The sequence below is a fragment of the Phyllostomus discolor genome, chromosome 3 (assembly GCF_004126475.2).
Source record: "Phyllostomus discolor isolate MPI-MPIP mPhyDis1 chromosome 3, mPhyDis1.pri.v3, whole genome shotgun sequence".
Classification (NCBI taxonomy): Eukaryota; Metazoa; Chordata; class Mammalia; order Chiroptera; family Phyllostomidae; genus Phyllostomus; species Phyllostomus discolor.
In genome coordinates this window covers 36572471-36585541 of record NC_040905.2, presented here as the reverse complement: position 1 = coordinate 36585541, position 13071 = coordinate 36572471, and the positions used below count along the sequence as shown (strand labels likewise).

Below are 13071 nucleotides of genomic sequence, written 5' to 3'. Positions count from 1 at the left end.
AGGGATTATGACTTTATTGCGGTGACTACCCTTAGCCCCCTGCCCCTTTATTCTTGTGTTTTATGGGAGTAGCTGTTAATCAGCACCCTGGTGGACTGCCCATCTATTTTGCCCCAGGGAGACTATGCTCTATTAGCTGTCTCCACAACTCCTTGTAGGTCAGCTCCTTTGGCTATAAGAATGACCTTGCCAGTAATTATCGTAATTGTGCCCTTGTAGCTTCTGGTAGTGAAGCGACACCACCTGGCCTCTATTACTACAGGGCTGTTACTCCCATGGTTGTTAATGAGCCAGCTTTGTGGCTGCTTCTCCTACCTCCATCCCTGGCCTACAGAGAAGAGATACCACCAAACCTCTTAGTGATACCTCTCTCACCAGTGCTTTCCTGATGGTATTGGGAGAACAGTACATCAGTACATCCTCTGGGCCTTCTCATGAAGCATAATCCTTTGATGTGTCTTCTGGCCTTATCTAATATATCTATTCCAGCATGCTCACTGCCCTCAGTTCTTTTTAAAAAGAATATATTTATTGAGCCCTGGCTGGTGTGGCTCAGTGGATTGAGTGCTAGCCAGTGAACCAAAGGGTTGCAGGTTTGGTTCCCAGTCAGGGTATGTGCTTGGGTTGCAGGCCGGGTTCCCAGCAGGGGATGTGTGAGAGGCAACCACACACTGATGTTTCTCTCCCTCTTTTTCTCTTCTCTGAAAATAAATAAATAAACTCTTTTAAAAAAGAATAACTTATTGACTTTAGAGGGGGAGGTGAGAGAGAGACAGACAGACAGACATCGATAGGCGGCCTCCCATACCCACCTCAACTGGGGATTAAACCCACAACTTAGGCACGTGCCCAGACTGGGAATCAAACCCCCAACCTCTCGGTGTACACGGCAGTGCCCCAACCGAGCCACACTGGCCAGGGTTCCCTTAGCTCTTTATCCCTTTCTCTACAGTCTGACATAGCAACTCATTTTACTTTTATTATAATTTTATTTTACGATTACAGTTTATATGACACTGACACTATTTTGTTTGGTTTCAGGTGTACAGCACAGCAAAGAGACATTCATATAGGTTACAGTGTTCCCTCCGATAATTCCAAGTGCCCACTTGACAACACAGTTATTACAATATTGTTAACTATGTTCTCTATACTTTATCTTACGCCCCATGACTATTTTGTAAGTACCAAATTAGTACTACTTAATTCCATCACCTTATTTCACCCACGCCAACACCCTTCCCCTCTTGCCTCTCAGTTTGTTGTCTGTATGTCTCAATTTTGTTTATTTTGTTCCTTAGATCCCACATATAAGTTAATATTATATGGTATTTGTTCTCTGTCTGGCTTACTTCACTTAGCATAACACTCTCTAGGTCCATCCATACCATTGCAAATGGTAAGATTTCATCCTTTGTTATGGCTCAGTAATATTCCATTGTACCACCACTTTTTATCCACTCGTGTACTGATGGGCACTTGGGCTGCTTCCAAATCTTGACTATTGTAAATAACACTGCAATGAATATATGAATGCATGTATTCTTTTAAATTAGTATTTAGGATTTCTTTGGCCATATTCCCAGAAGTGGAATCGCTGGGCCATAGGGCAATTCCATTTTTAATTTGTTGAGTAGTCTCCGTACCGTTTTCTACAGTGACTGCACCCGTCTGCATTCCCACCAAAGGTGCATGAGGCTTCCCTTTTCTCCTCATCCTCGCCAACACTTGCTTGATTCATTGATGACAGCCATTCTGACAAGAGTGAGGTGGTATGTCATTGTGGTTTTAATTTGCATTTCTCTGATGATTAATGACATTGTACACCTTTTCATATGTCTATTGGTCTTCTGTATGTCCTATTTGGAGGAGTGTCTGTTCATAAACATTCTTCACTTCACTGAGATTGGCTGTTTCTTCCCTCAATTTCTAAAAGCCAACCCATTCGCAAGTTTTCCCCCACCATTAGGGCCTGTTTTAGTCTGTTTGGGCTGCTATACCAGAATACCATAGACTGGGTGGCTTAAACAACAAATTTTTATTTCTCACAGCTCTGGAGGCTAGGAAGTCCAAGATCAAAGAGCTGGCAGATCTGGTGCCTCGTTGAAGGCCCACTTCCTGGCTGAGAGACTTTCTGCTGTGCTTCACAGGGTGGAAGGGGCAAGAAAGCTCTTTTATAAGGCACTAATCCCATTAGTGAGAGCTCCACTCTCAGGAATTAATCTCCTCCCAAAGGCCCCACTTCCAAACACCATCACATTGGGGATTAGGTTTCGACATATTAATTTGGGGGAAACACATTTAGTCCATACAAAGATTCCTCTGTGTCTGAGAAAGTGCCCCCTAGTTACTGAATTCATTCGATCTCATGTCCTGGCCTTCTTGAACACCTTTATTATCCAATCCTAGATGTGCAAATCCTTTTTAGTTTAATGCAGTTCCACCTGTTTATTTTTTTCTTTTGTTTCCCTTGCCTAAGAAGATATATCAGAAAATATATTGCTACGAGTAATGACTGAAATTTTTCTGCCTGTGTTTTCTTTTAGGATATTTATGGTTCCAGGTCTAACATTTAAGACTTTAATTCATTTTTAATTTACTCTTGTGTGTGGTGTAGGCAGGTGGTCTACTTTAATTTTTCTGCACACATCTGTCTAATCTTCCCAACACCGTTTATTGAATAAACTATCTTTAGCCCATTGTATGTGCTTCTTCCTCTGTCAAATATTAGTTGACTATAAAGGTGTGGATTTAATTCTGGGCTCTCTATTCTGTTTCATTGATCTATGTTTCTGTTTTTATTCCAATAACATGCTGTTTTGATTCCTATGAAATTATAGTATAGTTTGATATTAGTGTGATTCCTCCAACTTTGTTTTTCTTTCTTAGGACTACTATTGCTATTCAAGGCCTTTCATAGTTCCCTATACATTTTTGAAATATTTGGTCTAGTTTTATAAAATATGTCATTGACCTCTTGATAGGAATTGCATTGAATCTATTGCTTTGGGTAGTATGAGCATTTTAACAATGTTAATTCTCACTATCCATGAACATGGTATGTACTTACACTTATTTGTATTTTCAATTTCTTTCTTCAGTGTTGTATAATTTTCCAAGTACAGGTCTTTTACATCTTGGTTAGATTTATTCCCAGGTATTTTATTTTTTTTGAAGCAATTGTGAATGGGATTATTTTCTTAATTCCCGTTTCTGATAGTACATTATTGGTATATAAAAAGAACTGATTTCTGGATATTAATTTTGTATCCTGGCATTTTACTGAATTCATTTATCAGTTCTAGTAGCTTCTTGGTGGAATCTTTAGGGTTATGTACAATATCATGTCATCTGTAACCATCAACAAAAAAAAGACAATACATCTGATAAAATTCATAAAGAACTTACAAAAGTCAACACCAAAAAAAATCCAATTAAAAAGTGGGCAAAGGACTGAATAGACATTTCTGCAAAGACATACATCAGAGAAATGCAAATCAAAAACCACAATGAGATTACACCTCACACCTGTCAGAATAGCTATCATCAATAAATCAACAAATAAGTGCTGGTGAAGAAGTGGAGAAAAGGGAACCCTTTTGCGCTGTTGGTGGGAACGCAGATTGGCACAGACACTGTAGAAGGCAGTACAGAGTCTCCTGAAAAAACTAAAAATGGAACTGCTTTATGACTGGGCACTTCCACTTCTAGGAATTTATCCAAAGATACCCAAAACACTAATTCAAAAGAATATAAGCATCCCTATGTTCATCGCAGTGTTATTTACAATAGCCAAGATCTGGAAGCAGCCCAAGTGATCATCAGTAGATGAGCGGATAAAACAACTGTGGTACATTTACACAATGGAATACTACTTGGCTACAAAAATGAAGAAAATTTTACCCTTGCAACAGCAGGGATGGACCTGGAGAACATTATGCTAAGTGAAATAAGCCAGCCAGAGAAAGGTAATACCACACAATTTCACTCATATGAATCCAGTGAACAAACTGGACTAACAAGGAAAATAGAAACAGACTCATAGATGGAGAGCAGGCTGACAGCTCTGGGGTGGGGAGAGGTTAGCAGGTGGAGGGATTGAGCAAAAAAGAAAAAGGACTCATGGACACGGACAACTGTGGTGATTATGGGAAGGGGGTTGGGAGGAGGTGGAAGGGGGTATAAGTGGGATAAATGGTAATGGAAAAAATACAATAATAAATGTAAAAAAAATCCAGCTTTAGGAGTCTTCCCCTGGTTCCTGTCAGATGCCAGTTAAACTTTCCAAATTTTTACAGGACTAGCCTCCTTTGCTGGGATTTAACTCAGTTATTGGCTTGGCTATTGGTTAGTCATTGGCTCAGTAGCCAGAAAAGGAGAGGCACAGCATAAGGAAGGACAGCTATTGCCCTGTGGGCAAGAAACTTCTGCAGCACCTTCCAACACAGCAAACAAGACAGTTTTCACTAGAGAGGGGCTACCCCTATAAGCCCTAAGGGCCCAGAGGGACCTCCATCCAGATGACCTCATCCCATGTTTAGGATCCTGAGTTTCCCCACCTTCACATGAACAGACCTGCCTTGCCTAAGCCTTCAATGCCCCTGGAGCTCTGTGACTCCAACAAGGAGTGAACTCTTCAGCTGATGGTTCAACTGAGTCTATCCTTCCACCAGAGGTGATAAAGACATCTTTATCAGCTCTCACACTTAGCTATCAATTGCTTATTATCAGCTCTGTTCCTCATTTTTCTACTGTAGTGCTTCAATACAACTTAGTAGTAGTCATCCAACTCTTGTCATTGTAGGTATTATTTCTCTCAAGTTTTTGAAATACCTGCATCCTCACACCTACCACAGCTCTGCTCCACTGGGACACTGACCCAGGTCAATGCTGGTGAATTAACCTGCAGCCTTAGCTAGGGGCTAACGAGCACCCCACTTGCCAACCACAGGATGTCTTCCGGTTAGGTAATGGATGAGCCTGTCCCAAATCCCAATTTTACCATCCTCAAAGCAAAGATGGATCATTTTTATTACAAGAAACATTTGTAAGAGAAAATGGGGAGAAAGCTGAGCAAGATTAGGTGGACTGTCACACCATGATAGAAGTCTGACTGCAAGTGAGAGAGAGGGGAACAGGGCTGGGTGGAAGTACCCTAGATTGCCACATAGTTTATGGAAGGCTTGGAAAGGCAATGGAGTCTCTGAGCCCCAGTTGGCCATCAGGGGAGGCTTGTGTCTCCCAGAAACAGGCCTGTCTTGGTATGTCTGTCACGTTTAGTCACTGAGCTGTGAAAGAAGCAAGGCCTTGGCACAGGTAGTGATGGATTTCAGAGCACAGCAGCTGGGACCTTTGGTCAATTAAGCTCCTTGTTGTGTGGGTCTGTGTGGTGCATTCTCAGCCACTTCATCATCTAGCAAGAGGTAGAGCTGGAATTCAAACCAGGTACTTTGATTCCAGAGACTATACTACAACCACTGCACTAAGGAGGCATCTCTTAAAATTGCAGAGGTCTGATATAAATGGTCCTCTATCACACGGAAAATTTATATGGCAGGCTGGGCCAGGCTGGTAAGGATCATTAGGCTCCTCTAAGGAGTTTGTACTTCATTCTACAGACAATAAAGTGGGGTAGAGGGACACATCACAGATTAATGTATATGAATATGTTCCATATGCATTGCATACACACATGAATAATTTATAGATCCATATGTAACTTTCATTTCCTGTAGTATAAAAGGGTTTAGCAGACCTGCAAACAGCTGCAACAGTAACTGCAGGATTGCAATATACGGTGAGGTGCATCACTCCACACATATGGTAAGATGGTCAAAAGGTGCTGACAAACCATTCATACCATTTAGGATATAAAAATTTGAAAAAGACTAAGACACATTCGTTTTCTATCACTCTTTATAAAAATCTTACTATTGTGTAAGGCAACCAAAAATTCACTTAATTTTTACTAATTTATTACCAGTATTGAAAAATACTATATTTTCTACTATTTTTATTCAGAATCACTCTTTCCACTTATGCTGTGTGTCAAACAGGCATTTAGAGGCTAAATGAGGAAGTTAACTACTATTAATAACATAATTCCCTGGGAATCAGAGTACACTCCTAACAATCAACTTACAAATGAGTTTTACAGAATACAATCTTTTATTAAAAGGAGGCTACATGTTTATTCATTAACTAGTCAGTGTTGCAAAAAATAGGTATATTTTATAGACATGGGAACCTAGGCACATAAATATTAAATGATTTCTTTGGTCCTCATAATGAGATCAAACATAAACTGAGAAAGAGATTAAATCAGATTCTTATACACCTATAGTCATTAATAATACAAGTCTCCAAATGCAGTATAGTTCTACAACAGCATATGAAAACCTAGAGACAAAAAGAATCTCCAGAGAATATTGGTCCAACTTTCTGTATGAAGGCAGGCATTATTATCTGCTACTGTAGAGAATAGAAAATTATTTAATCAAGGTCAAATTTAAATATTAAGGAACACTCAAAATTCAACACCTCCAAAAACTCATCATATGGAGCACTATTATTTATTATACTTCAAGAGAACATATATGAATCAGAATAGAGTTTCTGGATTTCAGATGGTTTCACTTCCTAACTTAACCCACTTCTGGGTATTCACCTGAAGAAATCTAAAACACTTATCTGAAAGGATATATGCCACCAGTATGTTCACTGCAGCATTATTTAAAACAGCCAAATGTGGAAGCAACCTAAGTGTCCATCAGTAGATGAGTGGATTAAAAAAGTGGTAGTGCATACACATCACAGGTGGCAAACACAAGGCCTGTGGGCTGAATCCGGCCCTCCGCCTTGTTTTATCTGGCCTAGCACCTTGCTTCTACCCGGCGGCAGCGCCGAGTTCTCGCTTCACTGTTAAGGAGCAGTTACCTTTACACAGTCCCTAAAATTACATTTGGCCCTTTGAAGGCAGCTGTGAGGCTGACGTGGCCCCTGAATATATAATGGAATATTACTTAGCCACAAAAGAGTGAGATCTTACCATTCCCAACAACATGAATGGATTCAGAGGGTATTATGCTGAGTGACATAAATCAGACAAAAAAGGACAAATGCCATTAAAATTCCACATAACAAAACAGAAACAAACTCAGAGAACAAATTGATGGTTGTCAGATAGAGAGGGACTGGAGGGATGGGTGACAAAGGTAAAAGGGATTAAATACAAATTGCCAGTTATAAAAATAGTCACAAGGATGTAAAGTACAGCATAGGGAATATAGTCAATAATACTGTACTTAACTGCATACGTATGGTGTCAGATGAATACTAAGCTTGTAAGGGTGATCACTTCATAAGGTATATAAATGTCTACTCATTATGTTATACACCTGAAACTAGTATAATATTATGTGAACTGTAACTGAAATATAAATTTAAAAATTAAATTAAAACTTAAAAGAGGTTTCTAGAATCCTCTTTTTCAGAATCACATTCTAGCCTACCTTAAATGGGATTTTATATAAAAGGACACTGTATCACACAGGGGACTGTGTTCTCGAAAATACAGCAAATGCGATTAACATGTTTTATATGGTTACTTCCTTCCAATAGCTTGCTTAGATGAAGGGAAGGTATCAAATTAAAATCTACTTAGCAAAGATGAAGCTGCTAGGGGCTGTTTCTGCAATACACATTGCTTTTACCCTGAAGAGTTTTTATAGCATATATGGATTAGTTTTTCCAATTAGACAGCAATTCTTATTTAATGATTAGAAGATGCCAGGACACCTGGCTGTTGTAGCTCAGTGGATTGAGCGCAGACCTGTGAACCAAAGCATCGCCGGTTTGATTCCCAGTCAGGCCACATGCCCGGGTTGCAGGCCATATCCCCAGTATGGGGTGAGCTAGAGGCAACCACACACTGATGTTTCACTCCCTCTCTTTCTCCCTCCCTTCCTCATCTCTCTAAAATAAATAAATAAATAAAATCTTTTTTAAAAATAATAAAAAAAAAGATGCCAGGGCAGAAGTAAAAAAAGGTGACTTGACCTAGCTAATATAATTACATCATTTAGAGACAGACCTAATAATTGAGCTTCTAGATTCAGCAGGAAAGCTTAGTGTCTCTCAAAACTCTAACAGGACTGCAAACGAAGGCTTCAGAAGCCTTCGATTTGCTGGCAATTTTATCCTCTCAAAAGGGTGCTCTTCTAAGCGAATTAGTTTGCTGCAAGTGCATATATAGTATATTCTGGAGATACAGAATTAAATTGTAAAGGTAAATAATTTCAGTGTTTAACAGCAGAAACGACCAATTTTCAGTATTATGTCAAAAAATGTTATGAATTACTCAAAGCAGCAATATACAACCACCTGTATTAACTGTATTTCTAAAATGCATGGAAAAGGACAGAAAGAGCAAAGAATAATCAACAAGAGAAGCATCTGCTATCTAACTTCAGTATTTCTCCTGCAATCTTCTTTGGGACTCATAAAGCTGGAAAATATCTAGAAGGGGCATCTAGCCTGCATATACACTCATACCCCACTTTCAAAGATCTCTGTTTAGATCTCTAATATAGCTTGTTCTTATCTTATTTCTCAGCACCTACAGTCTAGGACTAATTCCTTTTATCTTATCAATGAAGATGATGAATCACTACATTCCTAATACATACTTTTATATGCTTGAAAATCTTTAAGCAACTAGTCTTCTTTCATTAACAAGCTAACCACAATTACTTTTACCTTTCCCCAAACATCTTATCTGCTAATCTTTAGATTTCTTACTGGGGCACCCCTTATTACTTTCGAAACCTGTTGCAACAATTTGGTACTTTAATATGAGCTTCACATCTTCCCAGGATTTACATGATTTCATGGTTTGTTCAAATGAGATCAGGTGGGTTCAGAGTGGTATGGCCGTAGACTTATGATCTGTTCAAACACTAATAGTTTTATTTGTAAGTAGAAATGCTGTAACTTGGAATCAACTATTCAAAACAATATTATTGGTTCTGGGGTAACTGATCTCATATAACTTACATTCTAGTGGGGAAAACAGATAATAAATAAACCAGTAAAGAAGTAAGATATCAAAATGAGGCTTTGTGAAAAAAATAGGTGATAGGGGTAAGGAGGGCTTTCCTTAGGAGGAAGGCAGGCAGTAGGCCTGCAAAAACATGAGAATAGTATTCCAGGCAAGTTTTGGCCAAAGTGGTCTAAATAGTTATCTTGCTATATATATTTATATGCATTCCTTCTGAGTTAGAGAACCTTGCACTGCTCCCTAAATCTTGTTATTTTGAAGACTAATTCTATCTTTTAAATGTGCTTCATTACCTCCTTAATTGGTAAAACCTGTAAGTTTTCAAGAACCATGCCTTAAGCAAGTATTTCATAGTATTACCTAATTATATAAGTTACATTTCACAATGGGCAAAAAATAACAATATTTGAAAAAAAATTCTTTGTGTTATTGGATAGGTCTAAATGAACTTTCTAGAAAGTAATTTGGTGATACTTTGTAGGCAAACTGGCTGGAAGCAAACTGGCAGACCAGCATCCCTTCAGAAGACAAGACTAAAGAGAGGATGGAATCACTGATTGGTTGGTCTAACACTGAAAGGGCCCAACAGAGAAGCTGGAGGTTGGTAGACAGTTCGTGTACGTGAGATGAACTGGCAAATCAGCTGTCAAGGTTGGAGAGACCCTTCTGCACCTCCACACCTCTTTGAGCCATTATGCTACCACCTGGGCAACAGGCAATTTTAAAGTACAGGAAGATACTAGTTGTGGTTATCAGTTAATTAACAAGTTTAGAATCAAAAAACATACTTTCACTTATGAAACCAGCATTTTTGCCAAGTCTTTAGATATTAAAAAAGACCAGGGACTTTGGCAGATGTGCTTAGAACCCTGTTATACTTTGTAAGTCCCTGGTCCCTTATCTGTAAAATGGGTGTAAGAATACTATTGCATCTGGTTGTTTAGTCTTAGGATTAGTGATAACAGATGTGAAGCATCCAGCTCAGTAGGTGGTATATAGTAAGAACTCAAAATAGCTTTAAAATTATTCTTCAGTACGATCTTCCAAATATCACTAAAAACTTATCATCACTTTTTAATTACATAAATATGCCTATTAAGAAATGTGTTTACATTGTATATCTATGAAAGAAAAAGCTCACAAAATAAAACTTAAGGAAGAAACCAATTCCATCAAAATAAATCAAATATATGAAGTGTTACTGCATGGAAACAAGAAAAATGTTGAACAGGTAAGAAAGCTCTCAAAATATTTAGTCAGGTCTAGATTATTATGAGAACCTTATTCAGGCTTCACTCATTTACAATTTTGACAGGAGTCAGGGTGAAATGTAACTTTCTACCACCCAAGGGAAAAATATTTTTAAACAGACACATGAAAAAAACTAAGAATTAACTTTTTAAGAGGAAAAAAACTGTTACTATTTTGTGAAACTCCATTTTCAAAATGTAACTGCAACAAAGCAGCCATGTTCAACCTTGTTCATTTCATGACACACAAACTAATTACTGAAACTGCAGCACACCAAAAATCATTTTTTGCAGATCTGACCAAAAACAAGTATAATTTTGACTCATTCACACTGGACTACTATTGTTGAGTTGACTGTTGCAATTTTTTAATTTGACAATCTGAGGGAAAATAGGTCAGTGCCCTTGACTAAATAATGAGGTATTGCATGTTTTAAAAATTCATGCTGGCACACAGGTTGAAAATCACTGCAACAGAGTAACTAATGCTGATGGGGCTGGTGGTGTGACATGCTATGCAGAAATTATTCCAAAGCAAAGACAAAGCGTCCTTAATTAAGTGTAAAGTTTAGTTACCAATAATTTGGTTAGTTATGTGGGTAAGACTTTATTTCTGAAAAAATAAATACTGGCCAATCTTATTTCCTTGTTATTCTAAGTTGGCATTCTGAAAGACACTTGAGAGGAGTAATTAAAACCCAATTGTGGACTTTTTCAAGTAAAGAATAAGACCTTAAGAAAACTGGCTATGATGTTTCCACTAAATTCCTTATTCTGCTGCTGCTTAAGAAGCATAGAAAAGGTACAGGGAATAAAGAAGCATAAATGGTAGGTACAAAATAGACAGGGGTAGTTAAGAATAGTTTAGGAAATGTAGAAGCTGAAGAACTTACATATGTATGACCCATGGACATGAATTAAGGGAGGGGAGTGTGGGTAGGGGGATGCAGGGCGGAGGGAAATAAAGGGGGTAAAATGGGATAATTGTAATAGCATAATCAATAAAACATATTTAAAAGACAAAAAAGCATACATCAGAAAAATGGCCAAATCCAGTCCAACTGACAAAACTTCAATGCTGAAAAAACACCAGAGATAACCTAGCACACTTTCCACAAACAGAAAAGGAAACGGGCTCAGAGTGACTTAAAGTATACAGATCAGCAGGGACAAGTGAATCTCAACTCACAAACTGTAAGACTTTCACTGTAGAAAGAACCAATCGTGGCACCACCTCTCATTAAGGCAATGCAGGTTGCAATAAGGAGCTCAGCAGTTGCAACTCCATCCTATTCCTGAACTTGCAGCCTGCTCTGGAACTGGAAGCTGGCTCAGTTAATATCGGACTGTGAAAGGATGATCTAACACTAGAGCCAAAGAGCTACATACAGTGTTTCCTCCTTATGTGCAAGATCTTCTGGCCCAAGACTTCTATGTGTTTAATGAGGGATGCAACAGAGCCAACTATTGGAGAGGTAGTAATTGGGAATACTGTCTCTTCACCTTAGCTTTGTAATAAAGGACGTTAAAATAAATTCTGATCCCCTCCTGGAATTACTATTTGGGCAAGTTTTAAAAGTTCATATATTATTACCTCCAGCAAGTAAAGTGTTGAGTACACACAATCCAGTGACTGAGTCTATTTTTTTTTCTGGCTACTACAGGTACAGGCTAGATCCAGCAGGCCAAGCTTTGAAACCATCATCCAAGTCTTTAAACAAGAATGAGTAGGGAAACAACTGCTGCTAATACAACATGCAAACATTAACATATGCCCAACGAACATTATTTTAGATTATTTGCCAAAAGCCTGTTCCCTGGTAAACAACAGTTAACGTTGTTATACCTAAACTAGTTATACATGTTACAGCTTGCTCCTCAAAGAGAACATTCTATAGTCTTTCAAGAATAAAAACTTTCTGTATTTGTCATACAACAATGAAGAGGTCTTGCAACACTTGCTGGAGTAGTCAAACAGTGCAGTTCAGTGCAAGCAATCACAAAATTCAGTCGCCAACCAAACCAGAGCTAATCATTCAGTTCCTGTATATTGGAAGACAATATTAATTCACTCCTCCTGCTTGTTGACTTTTGTATCCCTTTATTTGTGTACTGAAAGAACAAGTGCCTCTGTGGGAGCTCTATACCCAGTATAATTATTTATCGTTTACTTTGGGCAAATATCGATTTGTGTGTGTGTGTGTGTGTGTGTGTGTGTGAGAAATGAGTTAGGTTCTTAAATTAAAAACAAACAACAACAAAAAGCCCTCCTCGCACAGCATGGCTGCATTTTCCCTTAGTAACCAGATTCAGTGCATCCACCCGAGTCCAATTGCTGTTTTGCCTCCTCTACGTCAGGCTTCAACTACTGTCCAATCAGGAGAGGGGCAAAGGGGGACTCGTGAACCCGAAGCAACTCGCCAGAATACTTCGGAAGTCATTGTGTGCCCCTCACCTTGACTGTGGGGACCAACTCTTTTCCTGCCGACGCTCTTTGGTCTGAGTTTCCAGGGACCTCAATCCTCACCCACCGGGGCCCTCCATCACCTGGCTCCCGCAGGGCAGGGGGACCGTTTCCCGGCTGGCCTAGGGAGCAAAGGTAGAAGAACTCAGTTGAGCCCGGACCCATTCCCAGAGGCCTGTGCCCACCCTCGCCTGAACGTCAGCCCCGGAGGTGGCCCAGCGCGGCGTCACCTGCCGCTCGCGGAAACCCCGGCGCCGTCCCGCCCCCGCCCACGCCCAGGGTCCTGGAAGTCGTGGTCC

The 13071-nt window shown here is 39.2% G+C and overlaps 1 long non-coding RNA gene across 1 annotated transcript; it reads right to left on the bottom strand.

Annotated features, from left to right (window-relative positions):
* Positions 1-11950: 11950 nt before the first annotated feature.
* Positions 11951-13017, bottom strand: LOC118499444. Its single transcript, XR_004901928.1, has 2 exons — positions 12764-13017; positions 11951-12351 (listed from the first exon to the last, which is right to left on the bottom strand). It is a non-coding gene; the product is annotated as an uncharacterized LOC118499444 (long non-coding RNA).
* Between the last annotated feature and the right edge of the window lie 54 nt (positions 13018-13071).